General features: G+C 38.5%; 1 pseudogene; it reads right to left on the bottom strand.

Moving 5' to 3' along the window:
* Positions 1-310: 310 nt before the first annotated feature.
* Positions 311-25,284, bottom strand: part of LOC120532073 — a 50,060-nt pseudogene continuing 25,086 nt past the window's right edge.

Raw genomic sequence — 25,284 nt, 5'->3', positions numbered from 1 at the left:
TGGGAGGGACTCCTTTGTAGAAGAACAGGAGCTATATAAATACATATTATAAAATCGATTGACGGCACACAGACGTTGATAATGATTCTTAAATATAGTTTTTAATAACTGTGGAATTGTGTCAGTTTTCTCATTAGGTTCTCTCAGAAAAAGACCAAAATACCTTTTTTAAGAACTTCCTTTTTCCTTCTAAAATCCCACCCATTAACAGTCTACTGGAAATTACCAACAACAGGAATGTCAATCAACATCAATATAAATTTAACTTGTTGCTGAACATACAAATACACAACACTCCTTTCCCCCAGTTTTAAATATCTTTGTAACGTTTTGGCCTAACAAGAGCTCTGTGGGGTCTTAGTGACACCATAGGCTGTGGGGTCTTAACATCCACAGGTTTACCAGTTTCAGGGGTTGGTGTCACTACTGTTTCATTATCTGTAGTAGATTCAGAAGATGTTTGTATTTCTGAGCTACCAGGAGGCTGCTGAACAGTGGTAGCTGGTTGCTGCATTGACTCTGCTTCGGACACTGGCCCTTCATCCATCATCAGCTCTCGAAGCTGATCAACATGGCGAAGACAAATGTGTCCATCTTCTGTTTGCACACGGTAAGACACAGGGCCAGTTGCATCTTGCACTACTGCTGGCATCCATCGTGGTTCTCCTGCAAAATTGCGAGCATATACTGTCTGTAAGGGTCGAAATTGCCTAAACACACCCCCATGCTTTTGTGCTAGCTCCCCTTGCTTCATATGCATGTCAGCTTGAAAGTCTGGGTGAAGGTGATCAAGTACAGTGGTTGGTCGTTTTTTCATTAGCAATTCTACAGGACTCTTCCCTGTGGAAGAGTTGGGCATGGTGTGCTGAGATAGTAAAAATCTTGCAAGGCATGTTTGCCAGTTACCAGCTATGATTCTTCGTGGAGCATCCTTTGTTTTCTGTACCATTCGCTCCGCTTGTACATTAGAAGATGGATGATAGGGGGTCATTGTCACATGTCGGATCCCATTTCTTTCTGTTAACTCTATGAATTCAGCAGGTTAATGCCACACCGTTGTCTGAGACAATAATATCTGGCAATCCATGTATAGCAAAGATAAGGCGCAAAGCGTCGATGGCAGCATTTGCAGACATGGAACGCAGAAGAGACACCTAGAGCCACTTGGAATGGGAATCTACAGTACCAAAATAAAGAAGACCTTTCCTTGAAATGGTCCAGCAAAATCAATGTGAATCTGAGACCAAGCCTTAGCTGTCCATTCCCAGGGGTGAAGTGGTACCCTTGATGGTGCATGCCATTGAAATGTTGTACAACACTTTACAGCTTTCTCTATTTGTCTGTCCATTCCTGGCCACCATACATAACTTCTAACCAGAGCCTTCATGTGGACTATGCCAGGGTGGGAGTCATGAAGTAGTTTAAGTACATCCTCCCGTGCTAGAATAGGTACTACAACACGGCTACCCCATAAAACACAACCCTTATGAGTTGAGAGTTCATTACGTCTATTGGCAAAGGGTATGAAATCGTCACCTGGGACTTCATGGGGCCACCCATGCAAAAGCCAATGCAGAACACGAGACAGAACTGGATCCTTCTGAGTAAGTGCAGCAATTTGGTTAGCATTAATAGGTGCATTAGGCACAGACTCCAAGAGCAGGACCTCAAGAGGAGGTGGTGTATCAGCCATAGGATGTTCTATAGGCAAATGGTTCAAGGCATCTGCAGTTGTCAACTCTTTTCCTGGTCTGTAGCACAACTGATAGTTATATGCACCCAACAAGAGACTCCAGCGAAGCATACGAGGCAACAAGATCTGTGGCATGGGTTTAGAGTGATGTAGGAGACCAAAGTGCGGCTTGTGGTCTGTGTAAATCGTAAACCAACACCCCTATAAGAAATGATGACATTTTTTTACACCAAAAAAAAACAGCAAGTGCCTTCTTATCTATCCATCCATCCATTTTCCAACCCGCTGAATCCGAACACAGGGTCATGGGGGTCTGCTGGAGCCAATAACAGCCAACACAGGGCACAAGGCAGGAACCAATCCCGGGCAGGGTGCCAACCCACCGCAGGACACACACAAACACACCCACACACCAAGCACACACGGGCCAATTTAGAATTGCCAATCCACCTAACCTGCATGTCTTTGGACTGTGGGAGGAAACCGGAGTGCCTGGAGGAAACCCATGCAGACACGGGGAGAACATGCAAGCTCCACGCAGGGAGGACCCGGGAAGCGAACCCGGGTCTCCTAACTGCGAGGCAGCAGTGCTACCCACTGCGCCACCGTTGCTGCCCCCTCCTTATCATTTTGAGCATAATTGCGTTCAGTGGCCGACAGTGTCCGTGAAGCAAAACTAATTGGGGACCCCATACCATCAGGCTCTACATGGCTCAGTACAGCTCCAAGGCCATAAGGAGAGGCATCACATATCAATATAAGAGGCTTCTTAACATCATAGTGCACAAGCAGTCCATCTGGTTTGAGTAGTGCTTTTGCCTGCTTATAAGCTGTGTCATGGGCAGCAGCCCAGTGCCATGCTGTTGACTAGTCAAGAAGTCTGTGTAGTGGTTCCAGAATGGTGGCCTTGTTTGGAAAAAAACAACTGTAAACATTCAAAAGTCCCAGAAATGCCTGAAGCTGTGTCTTGTTGCGGGGAGCTGGTGCATTCATGATAGCTTCCACCTTCTCACTGGTGGGATGGATGCTCTTTTTATCTACTATGAATCTGAGAAACTCCATTTCAGTAGCAGCAAAAACACATTTGTCCTTTTGAAGTCTAAGTTCGACTTCAGAGATTCGACATAACACTTTCTCCAAATGTGCATTGTGCTCCTCTGGAGTTTTCCCAGTGATTAAAATGTCATCCAGGTATGGCTGTACACCTGGAATACCTGCCTGCAGTGTATCCATAAAACGCTGGAAAATGGCAACAGCTGTAGAGACCCCAAATTGCAGCCGTTGAGCGCGGTACAGCCCCCTATGCATGTCAATTGTTAATAGCTCAGCTGAAGGTTCATCAAGAACTACCTGCTGGTAGGCTTGTTTAAGGTCCAATCTAGTAAAAATGACACACCCTGCCAGTGTGGAGAACATCTCTGCAACAGTTTGTAAGAGATAAAGATCAGGTTTTACTGCAGAATTAACAGTACATCTGTAATCACCACAGATTAATAAACTTCCACCCCTTTTTTTGACTGGGACAATGGGTTTTGCCCATTTTGAGTGTCGCACTGGTACAAAAATGCCTTGCTCAACCAGATCATCCAATGCCTCATAAATCCTCTGCATAAGAGCAAAAGAAACAGGGCGAGCCTTAAAGAATTTTGGTGAAACTTTAGGGTCCGCTTCAATTGAAATGGGTGGTCCTCTACATGCGGCAATTTTCTAGAACACTTCTGCATACCTTTCCAGGACAGCTGTTACATGGTGCTGCTGAATTATGAGCACCCCTGTTAATTCTATTCCAAGTGCTTCAAACCAGTCTCATCCTAACAAGCTAGTACCCTGGCCCCGAACAACAAGAAGTGATAAGGTGGTCTTTTTATGGTGATACTCAACCTGAACTTTGATCTTACCTAGCACTTCTAGTGGGGTCAGAGACCACTGCTTCAATACAGTAATATGAAAATGTTTGGGAACCCCTCTCAGCCTGCATAATAATTTACTCCACTTTCAACAAAAAGATAACAGTGGTATGTCTTTCATTTCCTAGGAATATCTGAGTACTGGGGCATTTTCTGAAGAAAGATTTTTAGTGAAGCAGTATTTAGTTGTATAAAATTAAATCAAATGTAAAAAACTGGCTACAAAAAGCTGTCTCAGAGGTTTAAACTGTCAGTTTCAACTGTAAGGAATGTAATCAAGAAATGGAAGGCCACAGGCACAGTTGCTGTTAAAACCAGGTCTGGCAGGCCAAGAAAAATATAGGAGTGGCATATGCACAGGATTGTGAGAATGGTTACCGACAACCCACAGATCACCTCAAAAGACCTGCAAGAACATCTTGCTGCAGATGGTGAATCTGTACATCGTTCTACAATTCAGCGCAATTTGCACAAAGAACGCCTATATGGCAGGGTGATGAGAAAGAAGCCCTGTTTGTTTGCTTGTTGTATGCAAAGGATCAGGGGCTACATGTCTGTAATCTGTGGGGCTAAAGCTCTGGAAGATGCCTATTAACAGCACCACTGTTCATGAATCTGATTAGGGTGTCAGTCTCATGCCCAATGTTTGCTAAAAGTGTCTTAATCCTGAAGGCTGACTTTGCAGCTTTGATTCGAGACACAAAGTAGAGGACCCCATCGGCAAAGATCTTCGTTTCGGGTCCACTACCTCTCGTCAGACGATCCAACGAGTACTACAGTCGTCTGCTAGGATTGAACAACTGGCTACAGGGTTTCTGCAAGAAGAAGGATGTCGGTTTCATCAACAATTGGAATCTCTTTTTGGAAAGGCCGCGTCTCTTCAAGCGTGATGGCCTGCATCCGAACAGTTTCGCCGCCTGGGTCCTCTCCGAAAACATATCGAAGGTAATTCGTTTTTCTTGACTATCTATCTCTGCTCTTAACCCCTTCCGAAATAATACTGCTGTGCCAGGACATGATGAATGTTTAATAGAGTCTTCCGTTAAAGTTCACACCATTAATACTGTAATAAGCAATCTCAATGCACGTAGAAAACCTAGGAAATACGGCATAAACTCCAATAATCTAATTAAAATCACTATTTTAGAGGAACAATGTATTAAAACTATAAAACAGATCACAGATTAAACAAAAATATACACAGAGCGCTAATAATAATAATTTAGTTCCTATTCCAAATAACAATAACGCACATAGTACTCATCTCTGCACCTCGAAACATTAAATATGGCACTATTAAATGTCAGAGCTTTAACTAACAAAACGTTTTTATCAACGATCTTATTAGTGATAAAAAATAGATCTTATTGCACTAAATGAAACATGGCTGAATTCAGATGCGCGTCAGTTTTAATCGAATCTGCCTCCGGATTACAGTTTTACTCATGCAAACCGCCAGGGAAAAGGGGGCGGATTGGCTAACATTTACTCGAGCGATTAAAATGTAAAGATGTCAGTTTTGGTAAGTTCAAGTCCTTTGAGTATCTCGCCGTTGTTATTCATGGAGATTCTCAAGTTCTAGTACTATCCGTGTATAGACCTCCTAAATATAACGCGTCATTTTTTGAGGAATTCTCTGACTTAATGTCAATTTTAATTACTAATTATGACACACTCCTAATAGTTGGCGACTTTAATTTTCATATAGATAATCAGTGTGATCTAAAAGTAAAAGAATTTATGAACCTCCTGGATTCTTTTGATTTGAGACAACTCATAAATCAGCCTACACATAAAGCAGGTCATACATTAGACTTAGTGATTACTAAAGGACTGAAAGTTGATATAAAACAGATCATTGATATTGGTCTATCAGACCATTTTCTTCTACTTTTTAATATAGAAATAATGATAAAAACACTCATGAGAAGCATATTGTTAAAAACGCTTCTTTGATTCGGCAGCAGCTTTAAAACTTACAAACATTTTAAGCAATCAGTCCGTTTATAGTGCCAGCTATAATAGCGAGGACAATGTAAATAGTAAGGTGGAAAGATTTAATTCTAAAGTGAGAGCTGCTGTTGACATAGTTGCACCTGAAAAGACAGTGAAAAAATCTTCTAGCATTGGTATACCATGGAAGACCCAAAGAGTGTCTGATTTAAAGAGAACATGCCGTAGAGCTGAGCGTCAATGGAGGAAGACTAAACTTACTATCCACCACGAAATATTAAAAGTCAAAATAACAGAATACAATAACACTGTCCGTCTTGAGAGACGCTGCTATTTTTCCAAGATTATAAATAACAATGCTAGTAATCCTAGAGTCTTATTTTCAACAATTGATCACCTACTAAACCCAGGTAGCTCAAAGGAATGCCTCCTAAGTGCTTCCAGTGAAACCTGTGAGGCTGTCGCTGTATTTTCAATCAAAAATTAATGATATTAGAAATAACATAGTATATCTCCCCAACACTAAGGATCCCCTAAACCCCAACATCCTGTTATAAACAAATTAAACTCTTTCACTAGGATAGATTTACCTGATTTACAAAAATAATATCTCAATTAAAACCCTCCACCTGCGTCCTTGACCCGATACCAACAAGGTTTTTCAAAGAAGTATCAGGCGTGCTAACTGATAATGTTCTTGACATAGTAAATTCCCAGACTGTCTTAAGACTGCTGTAGTTAAACCCCTACTTAAGAAACATAAACTTGACCCCTCGGCTCTTGAAAATTTTAGACCCATCTCTAACCTGCCCTTCTTAAGTAAAGTTCTAGAGAAGGCAGTCATTATGCAGTTAAATGACCACCTAAATAAACATGCTATTCTTGATAAATTTCAGTCAGGTTTTAGAACAAATCACAGCACAGAAACTGCACTCGTTAAAGTAGTAAATGACTTGCGGGTAAATGCAGACAGAGGCCATTTATCTGTTCTCATCCTCTTAGATCTGAGTGCTGCATTTGACACCATTGATCACAACATTCTTAGAAATCGCCTTAGTCAATGGGTGGGCCTCTCTGGCAGTGTCTTAAATTGGTTTGAATCCTACCTGACAGGGAGAAAATATTTTGTTAGTTGTGGGAATTACAACTCGAAGACACATGATATCCAATATGGTGTTCCACAAGGCTCTATCCTGGGTCCGCTGTTATTCTCAATCTACATGCTTCCGTTAGGTCAGATTATCTCAGGGCACAACGTGAGCTACCACAGCTATGCTGATGACACACAGCTGTACTTATCAATAGCACCTGATGACCCTGATTCTATTGATTCACTAACACAATGTCTGACTAGTATCTCAGAATGGATGAATAGTAATTTTCTCAAGTTAAATAAAGAGAAAACTGAAATTTTAGTGATCAGCAATAATGGATACAATGAGGCTATTAGAAATAAACTGGATACATTAGGATTAAAAGTCAAGACGGAGGTAAAAAGCTTAGGGGTGATTGTTGACTGTAATCTGAATTTTAAATCACATATTAATCAGATCATTAGGACAGCATTTTTTCACTTAAGAAACATAAGTAAAGTTAGACCTCTTATATCACTGAAAGATGCTGAGAAATTAGTTCACGCGTTTGTTTTCAGTCGACTAGATTACTGTAACGCACTCCTCTCAGGACTACCCAAAAAAGATATAAATCGTTTGCAACTAGTGCAGAATGCAGCTGCTAGAATCCTAACTAGGAAAAGAAAATCAGAACACATCACACCAGTCTTAAAGCCTTAAATAATCTCGCCCCATCTTATATATCGGAATGTCTGACACCTTATATTCCAAATCGTAACCTCAGATCCTCAAATGAGTGTCTCCTTAGAATTCCAAGAACAAAACTTAAAAGAAGTGGTGAGGCGGCCTTCTGCTGTTATGCACCTAAAATCTGGAATAGCCTGCCAATAGGAATTCGCCAGGCTGATACAGTAGAGCACTTTAAAACACTGCTGAAAACACATTACTTTAACATGGTCTTTTTATAACTTCATTTTAATCGTAATTTAACTTAATCCTGATACTCTGTATGTTCAATTCATCATAACAACTATTCATGGTGGCTCTAAAATCGGTACTGACCCCTACTCTCTTTTCTGTTTCTTTTTCCGGTTTCTTTGTGGTGGTGGCCTGCGCCACCTCCACCTACTCAAAGCTTCATGATGCTCCAACAATGATGGACGGATTAAAAGGAAGAAGTCTACGTGACCATCATCATCATCAAGCCCTTCCGTGAGAATCCTAAATCCAAAGAGGACTGTTTCATTTATGTTAGGTAGAATGCCCAGATGGGACTGGGCGGTATCATGGTCTGGAATCCCTACAGATTTTATTTTTTCTCCAGCCGTCTGGAGTTTTTTTGTTTTTTCTGTCCCCTGGCCATTGAACCTTACTCTTATTCGATGTTAATGTTGATTTATTTTTTATAATTATGTCTTTCATTTTTCTATTCTTTAATATGTAAAGCACTTTGAGCTACTGTTTGTATGAAAATGTGCTATATAAATAAATGTTGTTGTTGTTGTTGTTAAGTTTATGCTGTATGTGTATAGCTAGAAGGGACAGGTGCCTTTTACCTTCAATCAATCAATCAATCAATCAATCAACATTTATTTATATAGCACATTTTCATACAAAAAATGTATCTCAAAGTGCTTTACAAAATGAAGAATAGAAAAATAGAAGACACAATAAAAAATAAACATAAGTCAACATCAATTAACATAGAATAAGTAAGGTCCGATGGCCAGGGTGGGCAGAAAAAACAAAAAAAAACCCTCCAAAAGCTGGAGAAAAAAAATAAAATCTGTAGGGGTTCCAGACCAAGAGACCGCCCAGTCCCCTTTGGGCAATCTACCTAACATAAATCAAACAGTCCTCTTTGTATTTAGGGTTTTCATGGAAGGACCTGATGATGATGGTCACGTAGACTTCTGGCTTTCAGTCCATCAATGTTGGTGCATCATGATGCTTTGTGTAGGTGGTGGTGGCACTGGCCGTCACCACAAAGAAACCGGAAAAATAAACAGAAGAGAGAGTTGGGGTCAGTACGGATTTTGGAGCAACTGTGAATAGTTATGATGATGAATTGAACATACAGAGTATCAGTATTAAGTTAAAGTGAAGTTATAAAAAGGCCATGTTAAAGTAATGTGTTTTCAGCAGTGTTTTAAAGTGCTCTACTGTATTTGCCTGGCGAATTCCTATTAGCAGGCTATTCCAGATTTTAGGTGCATAACAGCAGAAGGCCGCCTCACCATTTCTTTTAAGTTTAGCTTTTGGAATTATAAAGAGACACTCATTTGAAAATCTAAGGTTACGATTTGGAATATAACGTGTCAGGCATTCCGATATATAAAATGGAGCGAGATTATTTAAGGCTTTATAAACTATAATCAGTATTTTAAAGTCAATCCTGAATGACACAGGCAACCAGTGTAGTGACATCAAAGCTGGAGAAATGTGTTCGGATTTTCTTTTCCCAGTTAGGATTCTAGCAGCTGCATTCTGCACTCGTTGCAAGTGGTTTATGTCTTTTTTGGGTAGTCCTGAGAGGAGTGCGTTACAGTAATCTAGTCGACTGAAAACAAACGCGTGAATTAATTTCTCAGCATCTTTCAATGATATAAGAGGTCTAACTTTTGCTATGTTTCTTAAGTGAAAAAATGCTGTCCTAGTGGTCTGATAAATATGCGATTTAAAATTCAGATTACAGTCAACAGTTACCCCTAAATTTTTTACTTCCGTCTTAACTTTTAATCCTAATGCATCAAGTTTATTTCTGATAACCTCATTGAATCCATTATTTTCAATTACTAAAATTTCAGTTTTCTCTTTATTTAGTTTGAGAAAATTACTATTCATCCATTCAGAAATACAAGTAAGACATTGTGTTAGTGTATCGAAAGAATCGAAGTTATCAGGTGCTATTGATAAGTACAGCTGTGTGTCATCAGCATAGCTGTGGTAACTCACGTTGTAACCTGAGATAATCTGACCTAACGGAAGCATGTAGATTGAGAATAACAGCGGACCCAGGATAGAGCCTTGTGGAACACCATATAGAATATTATGTGTCTTTGAGATTTGATTACCACAACTCAAACAATTTTCTACCTGCCAGGTAGGATTCAAACCAATTTAAGACACTGCCAGAGAGGCCCACCCATTGACTAAGGCGATTTCTAAGAATATTGTGATCAATGGTGTCAAATGCAGCACTCAGATCTAAGAGGATGAGAACAGATAAATGGCCTCTGTCTGCATTTACCCGCAAGTCATTTACTACTTTAACGAGTGCAGTTTCTGTGCTGTGATTTGTTCTGAAGCCTGACTGTAATTTATCAAGAATAGTATACCTTGCTGGACAAAGTCTGAGACTGCCAAAATATTTAGAGATGTGGTTGGGAGTAGCAATACAGCTGAATCTCGTTTCACATTTAACTATATATTATACATTTTTATCTCTTTAATGCCTATTATGTGTTTTTTATTGTTTTGCAGCTCTTTTTTCATTGTTTCACATTTTTTATGAATATATTGTAACAACCCAATGGTTGAGGAAACTGCTACAGAGACACCAGCCATTTTTAACGTTCATTTTATTGTATGTCTTGCTGTTGATGCTAATTCATCGTCTTGATTCTCATGCTATATTGGTACAAGAGGCTAGCGCTGTCCAACAGTGCAGCCTTAGTCATGCAATAAGTAACTTGTTATAACTACTCTTTATTGTACTGTGTTGCAAAGTATATCATATGGAGATTTAGCATATCATTTCATGCTTAATTAAGTGTATTTTGGGGGAGGAGATAATGTGTTTGAGGTTGGCGCAAAAATGTGTCCTGCTTCAGGCAGCTTTTAGAGCACTGGCCCTTGGCTCTGAGTACAGTGCTTAAATAAGGTTTATACATTTATGTTGTTTTTTGCTGGGCTTGACAGAATTCTCAAAAATTGTCCCTAGAAATTTTTGCTCTTTACAAAATGTTATAAATTTAACTATTTATATTGATAATGCTGCATGTGAAGTCTGTTAACGGTGTTAATAATCAGTACTGAATATATAATTCTAACCTTTATATTTATTTATTAAAAAAAAGGTTATATACAGTAGGGTAGCTGAATAATATATTTACAGTATAGGGTGTAGGACTATTTCTTCCACATCACAGTTATATTCAATATATTTTGGCTCCTTCAAGAACTAAATCCGCCCGTCACTAAATTTCAGATATGTAGACTGTTACAAACTCACTCTTTATGGTAGTAAAGATGTTGTGGATACATTTTGGCTTAATGGAGAACCCAAACAGTGATATTGATGTCTGAGACGTGTGGAGACAAATAATGTGATTCAACCTGTTCTTCTAATACTTACCCTATTTAAACATGGACGAGAGTGGCTTTTACAGACACACTGCCAGTGACAGTAACATTGCTTGTGCTATGCTTTTTTGTCTAAAGAAACTGGATGTATGAAGTTTTTTTTTATGTTAAACAAATTCACATTTTCCAAATTACTTTTGACCAATCATTTTCCTGTGCTGGAGAAAGAGAGAGAGAGTAAGAGATAAATTGACCTATATAGTTTTCAGCAACAAAAGACAATAACTCAATCCCTCTCTTTTCCATTCATCCATTATCCATCCGCTATATCCTAACTACAGGGTCACGGGGGTCTGCAGAGCCAATCCCAGCCAACACAGGGCGCAAGGCAGGAAACAAACCCTGGGCAGGGCGCCAGCCCACCGCAGATTCCTCTCTTTTTATAGCCTAAGATGCAAATTTGTCTTATGTATTAAACCTATTTCAACTAATCTTACAAGATACTCTGTTAGTATGCCATCCCATTGCTCATACCTTCATAGCTGAAAAATGAAAAAATCCTCAGTAATCATGGTAATAACTGTGCAGGGTTCCTTGTAGCTGTGGATATCCAGCTCCTATTTTGGACCACACAATGATATGCATTACTAAATCACTGATAGGCATGATAAAGAAACAACAAATTTAATTACCTTATGCCCAGAGTATAAGGATTTTGTTCACTTTGTTCATGCATATCTTTCATGCATGGCTTTTTGAGGAAGCAGAAAACAAGAGAAATTAGTATACCGGTATATATTTTATTGGATTACATGGCAACAAACAGAACAAGTATTCTGATTTATGTCAAGTGTACCAACAAGCCAGTTATGATAAGGAAGCATAAATGCCACTAACTATGATGAAACTATACACACACAGAACATTTGACTACATACGGGGTGGCTAGTCCAATTGTCCACTGCCCTCTTCCTCTGTTCACTTTATAGATTTGTCCTTCTCTCAAATGACCTCTATCCTGCCTTTCTTCCTCCAGCCAACAGAGTCTTCACCAAATAATACTTCTCAACTTCAAGCGCTCAGTGTACTGTTGAAAGAAGCATTTAACTACAATTCCAGAAACACTTCTGGTTAACCCTTCATAAGTACTTGTGGTTTACCCAGTCATCATTCAAAGACCTACTGGTGCTTTGAGGAACTTCCTGTAGTGCCAGTAGAGGTTATGTATACCACAGAGTGTGACTGGGGAGTGCCAAACTGGCTATTTTCCATAGTATTCTTGTGAGTCCTACCCACAGTATCTCTAGTGGCCAATGGTACCTTTATGAGGCTAACTAATCTATTGTAATCAGTCCCATTTTTACATTACAGTATTAATGTTTTATTACAGCTCAAGTAGACTGCTTAAGATTTTTAGTATACCCAAGTAGTCAACAAATGCAGTACCCTGTAGGTTTCCATATGATAAACATTATAATTGTAATTATTAATATTGTAATTAAATATTGAACTAAACCCTAATTTAGTTGAGTTGGCATTGTTAAAAGTATTCAAAGAACAGTAATGTCCCACAAACCCATGTCCATCTATCATACATGTTTAAACCTTATAAGTTTCTCAGCATTACCTGGAATGGCATGCAGCACTGGCAGAACTTCAAGGGCCACCTTGAGAGTTCTGCTCCTCAGATTATCACCATCTCACTAAATGTAGCTGCCTTCCCTTACTCATATCATTTGTTCTGGACAGTGGCAACTGGATCCAACTTTACTCTGCCCAGAAGCTTATCCATTCATCCCTGTGAATTTCACACCTGTGCAGCTGGAAGACATCACACTGTACAAGACTGTCTGTCCTTGGAGAACACCTGAATCCTAATCCTCTTAATAACTGAGTCACCCATTTTAATTACTTCACTCTTTTTGGGGACTGGTTTTAAGAAGAGCCCTCGGGCCACCATATCATTGCCTATCACACCAGAGTTATCAATGTCGCTGTCCAGCTCTAAGGTCCTGAAAATGGTTGGACTAGCAGATCTTTAGGCCACTTAAAAGCATGCCACATCAAAGCAAACTTCCAAAAAAAGTCTAACATCACAGGAAACTTGTATTAACTTCATAAAATGATTAAAATGTGTTTGTGTGACTGTTAATTCCTTTAAAATGGACATATTAAATAAAAATAAAAATTGAGTTTAAATCTTGTATACATTTCAACAGACACTACTACATGCGTTGGGTCTTTAGAGACTCAGCATATATATATATTGTCACGCATGCGCGAGTAGGAGACCACGGACGGATCTTAACCCGCTTCGAAAGACGTTCGCCGGCAGGGAGTGACGGGGTACTAACCTTTCTCCTTTGTCTTCCAGGAAAAGAGACGCTCCGCCATCATAGCCTTCCCACAGTACGTCCACTTCCGCCCTTCCTCTGCCATCTTTCCTGATGTCAGCAGTCCAATCCTCCCTCACGGTTCCTTCCCAGCATTCCTCCACTTCCGGCTCCTCCACTATAAAATGGCCGCCGACGCCTCAGAACGGCGTCGCGCATATGAACTGTTTTGTTTATATTTGACACAAGTTTTGATTTATTGAACCCCCAAACCTTTATGCTGTTTGTTGTTGCATCTTTTACAATATATATATATATTGTGGAACGGGACCCGGACACAGACAGACAGACATCGTTGTTTCACCACACACACGTTTATTCTGTACAATATTTAGAGTTCAAAGTCAGTGCACGTCCCAGTGCCTGCAGCACCGATTCCCCAAAAGTCCAGGCCTCACAGTCCTTTGTGCCTCTTCTTCTGGCCGCCTCCAGTCCTCTCTCCAGCTCCGTCCTTCTTCCACCTGACTTCCGCTCTCGAATGTAAGGAGGCGGCCCCTTTTATACCACCCCAGATGGGCTCCAGCTGCTTCCCGGCACTCCTCCTTGGACACGCCCCCGTGTGGCGGAAGTGCCGCTGCGCCTCGAAGCCCTCCGGGTGTCTCCATTCTTCTTCCCCCCAGCACTTCCTGGTGTGGCGGAAGTACTGAGGTCCAAGGTTCTTCAGGCACCGGGGCGCCGCCTGGCGGTGGCCACGGGCCCCTACAGGGTTGGGCTTCCAAGCCCCCTACCTGAGGCCACCAACAAAACCAAGGCGGTTGCCCCCTCATGGTCGGGAGGAGGCACCTGCCCTCCTCCGGTCCCCTCGGGTGTCCCGCTGGGTTCCACCCCCAGCCGACTGTGACAATATATATACTATATTGTCATAAGAGGAGACCAGAGACATCAAAAAGGTTTGGGGCAACCACCCGTATTTTGTGCCGTGGCTGCAAATGGGTTATTTTCAGCTGAGTAGTGTTCAGGTCCAAGTCCAAAACAGAATTATCTAGATGAGCAAAGATAGCAGCTTTAAATGCTGATACCAGAAGTGACATCATCATTGGCATTGGATTCGGAAGTGCCGTCATCGAGACCAGAAGTGGCATCACCATTGGAGGCGTAACCACGTGGGTTTTCTGTGAATGGTCTGCAGAGGACTGAGAGAGAAAGTCAGTGCACCTTACCACCCCCTGGTCTGGCATGGAACTACCATTATTTAGGCCCTTTAGCTGCCTCCCAATCACATGTGGCAAAGTAGGTTCACAGTTGTTCATATGGAAAAAGACATGCAGGTTATGATTATTGCAATAAGTTTATTAACTCAATAGCTTTATTAACTCAAAAGGTTTTCACAGTGGTAGTGTACTCAGGTAAAATCTCGTGAGTGCTCATTACCTAAAAGATAAACTATGAACATATATAGACACAAAGAAATAACTGAAAAAAAACATGCTTTGTTCAAGTGCTATACAAAAGCAGCACATAAAATGAGCATGTAAAAATACTGACAATCTACCACATTCAGGGTCGCTAGTGACCCATATATTTTAGGTTAATAAATGACATAATTGGGCATTAAATAAATAAGACAAACCTGGTCTACACTGTATCATATGACCCCATGAGTGCTGTAAAGATGATATCACAACTCACCAGTAACCTAGGTCATGGTCTCTTTTATGATTTCTTTTTTCTTTATTTTTTCCCATCTTTCCTCCTTTTTAATCTAACACAACTATCAGTACAGTAGCTATTTAAATGCCTCCCGTTAAATGTGCTCCCCTTCTTTCTAGTGTAAAGGCTTGTTGGCTTGTGTTCAGTGCACCTGACCTAACTAGTATTCTTTCCTAAGTCTTTACTAACTACAGTACCTCCCTGGGAAATTCACACACTTATTTACTATTACCAAATATAAAGGTGCCACTTCACCCGCATTTGCTGGTGAGCTAGATACACAACCTTCACTTGCAGTGTGCTTTGCTCCTGACCATCTGAAAAAACACCAAAAAAAGTCTTCTTTTTGAAAAGATGAGAAAAGCTACAAAACGTACTGCCCAGCACTTTAGTGGCCACCAAAAACAATGTTTTTATTAGCTAAAAAAGCTAAAAGATAAAAGCTATTTGCTTTTATCCAGAAACAACAAGATGCACATAGCTCTAAATCTAATCCTCCAAACAAGTCTGAGGTTAGCATCCATGTACAGACTCTGTATATCAACAAAGTACAGCAAAATTACATGTATTGTACTTAGTACTTTTGTGACAAGCTCCAGGGAACTATGACCCTAGACTTGGATTAAACAATTTTTAAAAATTGGATGGATGTATAAAAATGCTCAATTCATATTTTTAGGTAACAACATTATTTTCCTTTAAGTAATACTCTCATTGTCCCTTCAGCAATACAATACAAACAATAACATAAATATTACCTGCCTATTTTATTTTACAACCCCAAATCAGAAAATGTTGTGATGGTATGGAAAATGCAAATAAAAAAGAAAAAACTTGAGCTTCTTAAATTTACTTTGACCTTTATTTCATTGCAGATAGTATGAACCCAAGATATTTCATGTTTTGTCTGTTCATTTGTTAATATACATCCATTCCTGCATTGCAGGCCCACAACACATTCCAAAAAAAGGTTGGGATGGGGCAAAATAGGTCAGTGATAACATAAAATAATAATGTGATTTCCAACAGGTGATGTGAACAGATTATTTTAATCATGATTTGGTACAGAGGCAGTGTCCACAAAAGGCTGAGACTTTGAGGAGCAACAATCAGCAGTTAATAAATAAACGTATGAGAAAATATTTGAAATGTTTAAAAACAATGTTCCCCAATGAAAGATCGGAAGGAATTTGCATATTTCTCCATCTACAGTGCATAATATCATTAAATAATTCAAAGAATCTGGTGGAATTTCACTGAATAAGAGGCAAGGGCACAAGCCTAAACTGAACACACGTGATTTCCAAACCATCAGACAGCACTGCATCAACTTACACATCAATAGCTGATATAACCACATGGGCATGGGATTACTTTGGCAAACCTTTGTCAAGCTCTCCAATACAGAGTTACATTCACAAAAGCCACTTAAAACTTTACTGTGTTAAAAAGAAGTTAATGTTAACCATGTCCAAAAGAAGCATCGACTTCTCTGGGCTTGGAGTCATCTGGGATAGACCATAACATAGTGGAAACATGTATTGTGTTCAGATGAATCAGTATTCCAGATGTTTTTTAGAAGAAATGTACACAGTGTTCTCCAGACCAAAAATGAAAGTGATCATCCAGACAGTTATCAAGTCCAATAGCCAGGGTGTGCCAATGGTATGGTGTTGTATCAGTGACCTTGGCAAAAGTAATTTATACTTCTGTGATGACAGTATTAATGCAAAAAAGTACATTGAGACTTTACAGGAAAATATGGTGCCTTCAAGACAACACCTTTTCCAGGTATATTCATGCGTTTTTCAACAAGACAAAACCACATTCTGCGCACATTACAAAGGCAAATGGCTGTGGAAGAGGAGGGTATGGAAACTGGACTGACCTGCCAGAAGTAAACCTGACCCGTCCGTAATAGAGAATGTTTGGAGAATTTTGAAACGAAAAATGTGACAACGACAACCCGGTGCTGTTGCACACCTTAAGACGAATTTGCAGGAAGAATGGCATGAAATAACACTAGAAATGTTACATCGCTTGGTATCCTCAGTGCCAAAACATCTTTTAAATGTTGTAAGAAGGAAAGGTGATGTTGTAAAGTGGTGAATGCTTTATCGTCCCACCATTTTTTGGAATGTATTGCAGGCTTGAAATGCAGGAATGGATTTATATCAACAAATTAATTAACAAATTTGCATTTTCCACACCATCACAACTTTTTCTGATTTGGGGTTGCAAATAATTTGTTATGATTTATTTATTGTGTAACCTAGCATTGTCTGTTTTAACATTGGTTAGAAATAAAGCAATTTCATTAAATATTGATAACATTTCTTAGTATGGTGTTTATTTATATGGCTTTAAGATCACTGTTAAAGATAAACCATGGCAGTTTCAAACATACCTGCAAGTTGGAAATAGAAGTCAATTTCAAAAGTTCAATGCAAGACAAGACAACTTTGGTAATTAATAATAGCAGATAAAAGTTGCATATTCACTTTTGTATGTTGATGGTTGAGCTTTTATTATGAATAACATTTCATTCAAAAACTTTGAATCCCATGTAGACATTGCAATTCAATGTACATTCTCTGGTTTATCAGAGTCTAAATATTAAATACTATTATCATATATTTGGATAATACATTATGTTTATTCAAGGAGACTTAAAAAAGAGGATATATTAGAAGCTGTTACAGATTTCTTTTAAGCACAGAGAGCTTAAGATGGCTGCTTAGAGACACACTGTGAGGCAGAGACAGAAAATGCATTGGAAATGTAAGTTTTTAAAATCCACTACACCATATTGCCTGCTTATAATGGAAATATGTGATGCAAGGTATTCGTTTAGAATTTTCATAACATGATAGAGCTGGTCTCTTATGTGTTTAAATAGTCGTTCAAAAATTAGACATTCCATTGTGTCTCTAGTAATAAATGAAAAAACAGATTGACTTTTTTGTACATAACTAAATATTTGGTCTATTTCAATGACACTAGTGAACAACAAAAATTAACACACATTCAGAAAATAGTCAAACAGTTAATTAGTAGAAATGCATGACAAAAAAAGATAAAAACATAACATAATGTTTGAAAACATGAATGACATGTTAAACAATAATGTTATAATGCTTAGTTCAGAAAAATTATAAAGACATTGTACAACAGTAAAAACAATTTTGTTAGGAAAATGTTGCTTACATATTTTTGTGAATCATTCATCCTTCCAGTGAGCACAATCTGAAAATATCTAGTGGGACAATAAGCTCCTTGAGCATGGGACAGGTGCTACTATATATAAATTAAATGTGTTATTATTATGCATAGTCCTCTGCAAATGATATTTTCTAAAATGCATTACACCACATTCATAGTTGCTTGTAATTTTTCTTTTTTTTATGATCTTTTATCAAGATTATTAAACAGGAGCATTATTAATATGAATGTGAAAGTATTTTTAAATAATTAAAAAATGTGAACATATGGTCTTACCGCTAACACTATTACCACTTTCCTGGGTGAGGCTTCAGAGTGTGACAATTAATTCATTTCCTTTAGGCTCATAGTTTTCTGCCTTAATAATAACCTGCATTCTGTTATGTTGCCAAGGTTTACATTGTCTGTTTTGCAAATGTTGGTGAAATATGTCTTTCCAAGGCTTTGAATTTACATGGACTTAACCAAGCATCATTAAAAAATAATAATAGTAATAATAAACAGTTTTAAAAGATGTTATTGTTTACTCTGGCATTATAAACCTCAGCCACCACAAAGTAAATAAGTAATAGCAAAAACATATTTCTTTAATTAGTCTTGTTATTTGCTATGAATAATTTTAGATCATTTTTCTTTTCATTAAAAATAGCATTCTTTAATAGCCACAAAGAAGTGGCAATTCACAGCAGTGACTCTTTTATGTGCCACTCATGTGTCATTTCATTTCCACTGCATCTCACCACCTCACGTCTCCCACATTTGCTGTTTTATTGCTGAATTCCAGAATACACATTGTTTAGGTGCAGAGGGGCAGGTGCCTACTGCCTAGCAAAAGATACAGCTGCAGGTCAGCTGGCTGTATGAAATGATCATACATTTTTAACAAATGAAATTATTTTGTCTTCAGTGAGAGAAAAAAAAAATAACAATTACATGTGAAAAAGCAGACTGAATTACAAAATGTAGCTGTAATTATCTTGCTTTGATAAATCACAGCCAAAAAAAATGTAATAGTCATCGGCTGGCTACACAGAATAATTGGACATCTGAAAATCATTCTGCTTCTGAGTTAGAGAAAAGTTAATTATAATGATGTAAATAAGCTGATTGCATTACAGCCTATGATAGTAACTATTACAGCTTGAGTGATAAACAAGCAGAAAATACTGTAAGTATGGTAAATAAAACATACAGCTTTATGCAGTGATTATTTGGAAGGGTATGAGGGTACCTTTGTTCCTGGCTTATGGTCTGTGCTTTTCTTTAAGAAGTCATGTCAAAACATTAAAACAATAAATCCTGAAGAAATTTTATTTTTGATATTTTTTTCAAAATAATGACTTACATAATGTACAAAACGTTTTAACATTTATAAAATTTAACATCATTAAATTTTATATTCTCATTAATTTAATTTGTACTGTTCTCAAGAAAGATATATTTGAATGAACTGTTGAATATAAAGAACCCTTCTTTACAAGTGACTATAATTGTTGTGATCTGGAGTTTATGAGCAATTATCGATTTTCCTGGAAGGCAGCACTCTCTCCAGTATTGAAGATTTTATATACAACGTTTGTCAAACACCATTGCCCTTTCAACAATTTTAAATTTGTTCATAATACAGCCTTGATCTTAGGAAATTTAAGGTCAACACATCATTTTATTAAATTGTGCACAGAACACTTTCTCAAGGTAAATGTGAGGAGAATTAAAGAGACTGTCATTGACTTTAACAGGACAAAGGAAAGTCATCCCACCTAACTCATATAAATGAAGAATAGGTTGAGGAAGTCAAAAATATTTTGAAATTCAGGCTGATGATAAATTAGGATCTTCTTACTGTGTCCAAAATATGGTGAATTAATATCAAAAAAGTTTGGCCTTCTTACATAAACTGAATTATGTAATTTGTAAATTACAAATGTTCTATATACTGTACAGTATGTTCTCAAAAGCGCTCTATCTTTTGATCTGATTTTTTTCAAAACATACAGCACTGGCCTGCAGAAGGAGCTTCCCATTTCTATTAGAAATGCTGACTCCCTCAATGTGTTGAAGAAGCATTTGAAGACTCTCTTGTTTGATGAATTTCTGTCAAATTGACATTAGCTGTAATCTAGGAATTGTAACTAGCTTGTATTTTGTTCTGAACTCTTCACTTGTGATGGTCAATTTTGTACCCTTGTCCTGTAACACTTGTTCCCAAACAGTTTCCCAGACTGATGTTTACTCGATCATGTTGACCTCTATTGTAAGGTGCTTTGGATACAAGCACAGATAAGCAAAATATATAAATGTAAAAATTATGTGTTATTAATGATCATTTGCACCATCAGCAATTAGTCATTGTCAATGAATAAACAACAGAAGATAAAGAGTTGTTGAGACCCTATTTTTTACCAATGAAAAGTAAGACTATATTTAGGAGAGAATCTTCCAATCTCAAATGGTCAAAATGATGGCCATTTTCTTTCCTGTAATGGTGGATTATATGAGGTGAGACACAAAAGTAACTAAACTGGGCTTGGGACTTTCCTGGAAAACCATCTGGAGGTCGGCTGGATATGAACAATAGAACTATATCCCCTCCTACATACCCTCTCAAACCACCGACTGGCTAGGTGTATCCTATGAATAGCCCAGTCAGTATTTGCAAACTATCACTACACGAGTTGCCGTGATAATGTCGGGTGAAGAAAATCGAACAGCGAATCAACATCAAATTTCGTAATTTTTGAATGACAAAAACATTCCTGTCCTCGATAATCCTCCTTATTTGCCTGATTTAGCTCCCAGTGATTTTTACTTGTTCCCGAAAATCAAAAGTGACCTGAAGGGAACACATTTTTCTTCAGTGGAGGAAGTGAAGACAGAAACGGCAAGCCTGTAGAAGAACCTCAAGCAAGAAGCCTTCCAGCACTGTTTCAATCAATGGCAGATATGTATCGAGTGCTGTAGAGATCGGGAGGGAGAGTATATAGAAGGTCACATATTCATCGATAAATATTTTTTTACCAATCTGGTTATTTTTGTGTCTCACCTCGTATATCTGATTCAGGCCAAAAGTATGAGGGTATGGCCATGACATCACTATTCTTCCTCTTCCAGGTGGTGGTTTTCTGAATTAAGTCATCAACTGTGTCACCAAAAATCAGAAACAAACCCCATAAAAAAACTCCTCAGGCTGATGTGTGTGATCTCTATTTAATAGAAAGATGTAGTTTAATAAGAATGGTAGTGAATACTGTGTAGAATTAACTTTTTTCACAATGAATGAATTTCCATCTCAGGAATAATGAACTTTTAGCATGTGGTACACTGTTGGCATGCTCGTGACTGGCCTCTCAGTATTTAGCAGCTCATCATGCTAGAATACTAATATTAATCAACCAGCGAGTTACCATCGGTCTTCTGCTGGGTAGCTGACCACTGTTACAGGTGGTATCAATCTGATGGTCCATTGGCAGCATTTATTAGTTGAAAGGTCAACAGACAAAATGTTCATTAATTAATTAATTAATAAACAAGCAGACTCATGCACTGAAAAATAGCTAAAGACAAAATTGGCCCACATTTTGGTAAATTGCTTAGAATATTAATGACACAGCTATGCAATTTAGGCCTACTCAAGTTCCCCCTGTAGGGTGTGTTAATATATTTGTTTTAAATTGATAAGAACAAATCAATTTGTTTATGTTTAACAGCAAGAAGGGGGCCTAAATTGGGCTACTGATCAGCAAAAATTGGCCACTGAAAATGTTAAGTGAAATAGACTAGAAACTCCTCTTTATGCTCACAACCAACCAAATATTTCAGAAGCTTGCATCACAAAAGATCTCTTTCAGCTATAGATTGTTCCATTTGACGGTGCCAAAGATTAAATGACAAATCACTGAGGTGGGTGGTGCTTCCTGCTTAAGATACTGTACATCGAAAAAGTTTGGTTGCTAAAGTAAGCAGCATATTTGTCGAATGAAGAAGAAAGACAAGAACACTCAACAGAGCACATAAAAGTTTTACTGTACTTTGTACAAATAACAATCAATCCTTAAATACATGGGAAGGACTTGTAAAATTCATGCAGACCCTGGTACTATGAGGCAGGAATGACAGCTCTTCACTTGCTACTGAAGCTGGCATAAAAGGAGCTCCACAAGTGGCATCTGCAGCAGTGACGGCTGGGGCATGAAGAAGTAGACCGTGGACACAGCACTATTTCAGTGAGTGTGTCTCACCAAACAATTGAAGCAACCATTGAAGTAATAAAATAAGCATAATTCATAGTGAAATAATATATGCAATTATAAGTGGGCTATTTTCAGTTATTTTTGCCTTGTTGTCTACAGAACAGAGATAGCAATTCACATCTGCACATTAACATTCAGGGAAAGTACTACATAACGTTGTGCACTTTTTACCAATTTTGGTAGCTCACACAAATAGCAAAACTATTTTTGGTGCTGTTTTTCAGCTTCATATGAGAAGGCTCCTGACTACTTGCTTTGGGCAAAAAACTTATCCAGCTTGAAGAGAGAACCAGAAAGCACAAGGAAGAGAGGTGTGAGACATAAAATATTTCCAAATCTCATAGCAATAGATAACCTGTGATGTATGATTTTATGCTAAAAATTGCACTTTCATCAAGTAATGAAGACTATGATACCTTACCAGTAGCCCTGTGACATCCAAAATTTAATAAAAGTAAGATGTCTTGTCTGTTTTACTGTTAAGGGCTAAATGGTTAATGTGTAATATTTTTAACTTCTAATTTTTTTACCTCGGGAGTGCATAACAAAGACAGCATCACAAAACCTTCTAACTTGTCACTTTAATAATTATTCATTTGAGGCAGAACACGTAGTGTTGTAAGTAACTTGATACATCTATTCTCAGGACAAACATAAAAAGATAAAATAATTATGTAATCACTATAATAACACACTGATTTATACATTTTAGTAGTCATGCTTTTAACACTTACCCACTCCATTCAGACATTCATAGGGAATAGCACTCCTCATTCTGAAGGCATTTGTTTTTGCTCAGTATACTCTACTGTATGTGCTCTGCATAACTCTATTTATTCTTTCAAAAAACAAAAACTTTTTTTCCAATAAACTTCATATCAGTATTTAATGAACAGACAGATGATGTAGTGAAGTAAACATTTGTCCATCCAGCAGTGCATTACAGCAGTACATATTTTGTTTAAATATGTAAGTCATGCTTTATGGTCCCCATCACCAAGAAGGGCCAGCAAGCAAAAAACAATCAATACTATAATAGTTCTGTGACAAAATAATTTTTGAAATGTTATATATATTAAACAACTGTTAAAAAAAAATAAAGGAACATTTTAAAAACACATCAGATCTCAATGGGAAAAAAAATCATGATATGAACTGGGTAATGTGTTAGAAATGAAATGATGGAAATGAAAATTAATCAACCTACAGAGGGCTGAATTCAAAGACACCCCGAAAATCAGAGTGAAAAAATGATGTGGTAGGCTAGTCCATTTTGCAAAAATTTCATTGCAGCAACTTCAAATCGTACTTATTAGTTTGTATGGCCTCCACATGCTTGTATGCATGCCTGACAATGTGGGAGTATGCTACTGATGAGACGACAGAAGGTGTCCTGGGGGAATCTCCTCCCAGATGTGGACCAGGACATCACTGAGCTCCTAGACAGTCTGAGGTGCAACCTGGTGCCATTGGATGGACTGAAACATAATGTCCCAAAGGTTTTCTATTTGATTTAGGTCAGGCGAGTTTCGGGGCCAGTCAGTGGTATCAGTTCCTTCATCCTCCAGGAACTGCCTGCATACTCTCGCCAAGTTTGTTTCTGATTGTTTGGTCAGAGACATTCATACCAGTGGCCTGATGGAGGTCATTTTGTAGGGCTCTGGCAGTGCTCATCCTGTTCCTCCTTGCCCAAAGGAGCAGATGTCGGTCCTGCTGATGGGTTAAGGACCTTCTACGACCCTGTCCAGCTCTCCTAGAGTAACTGCTTGTTCCTGGAATCTCCTCCATGCTCTTGAGACTGTGGTGAGTGACACAGTAAACCTTCTGGCAGTGGCACATATTGATATGCCATCCTGGAGAAGTTGGACTACCTGTGCAACCTCTGTAGGGTTCAAGTTTTGCCTCATGCTACCAGTAGTGACACTGACCGTAGTTAAATGCAAAACTAATGAAAAAACTTAGTCAGAAAAGATGAGGAGGGAAAAATATCAGTGGCTTCTGCCTGTTAAACCATTCCTTTTTTGGGGGTCATCTCATTGTTGCCCCTCTAGTGTAATTTCATTAACACCAAAGCAGCTGAAACTGATTAACAACCCCCTCTGTCACTTAACTGACCAGATCAATATCCCAGAAGTTTCATTGACTTGATGCTATACTATGATTAAAAGATGCTTTTTTATTTTTTTTCAGCAGTATATATATACAGTGGAACCTCGGTTTGCGAACATAATTCGTTTCGGAAACGTGCTCGCAATCCAAAACACTCGTATATCAAAGCGAATTTCCCCATAAGAAATAATGGAAACTCAGATGATTCGTTCCACAACCCAAAACTATTCATATAAAAATGATTAATACAAAATATAAAGTAAAATACATAATGCAAATTAACCTGCACTTTTGAGTCAAAAAGACTCATGTGGGATTCCATCCAACAGGACGACACGCGGAAGAGTGTCCCAAAGCAATCGCAGTCTCCCAGCTCTGTATAAGCGCATCCAAAAAGATCGCAGACATGCTATAAGCGCCTGTCGTCAATGGGTCATACAAGGAACATTATAAAGATCCCGCTGCAATAAATAACAGCGCTGTTGCTGTTTCAAGCTAAATAAAGCTAGTGTTAAAGTACTGAGACTCAGCTTCGTGTTTTGGGGAGCAAGATGGGGACTCGCACTTCACAGCGCACACACACACAGTCACAATGCTGTAGTAAACAGAGAGCAGCTGGGCGGCGAGATAAGGAGAGAGAGAGACACGCTGTAAACAGAGACGCGCTGGGCGAGCGAGATAAGGAGAGAGAGAGACGCGCTGTAAACAGAGAGAGCGCTAGGCAAGCAA

Source organism: Polypterus senegalus, chromosome 7 (assembly GCF_016835505.1).
Source record: "Polypterus senegalus isolate Bchr_013 chromosome 7, ASM1683550v1, whole genome shotgun sequence".
NCBI classification, from domain to species: domain Eukaryota; kingdom Metazoa; phylum Chordata; class Cladistia; order Polypteriformes; family Polypteridae; genus Polypterus; species Polypterus senegalus.
Note: the sequence above shows the minus strand (reverse complement) of the source record. Positions and strands in the feature narration are given on the sequence as shown.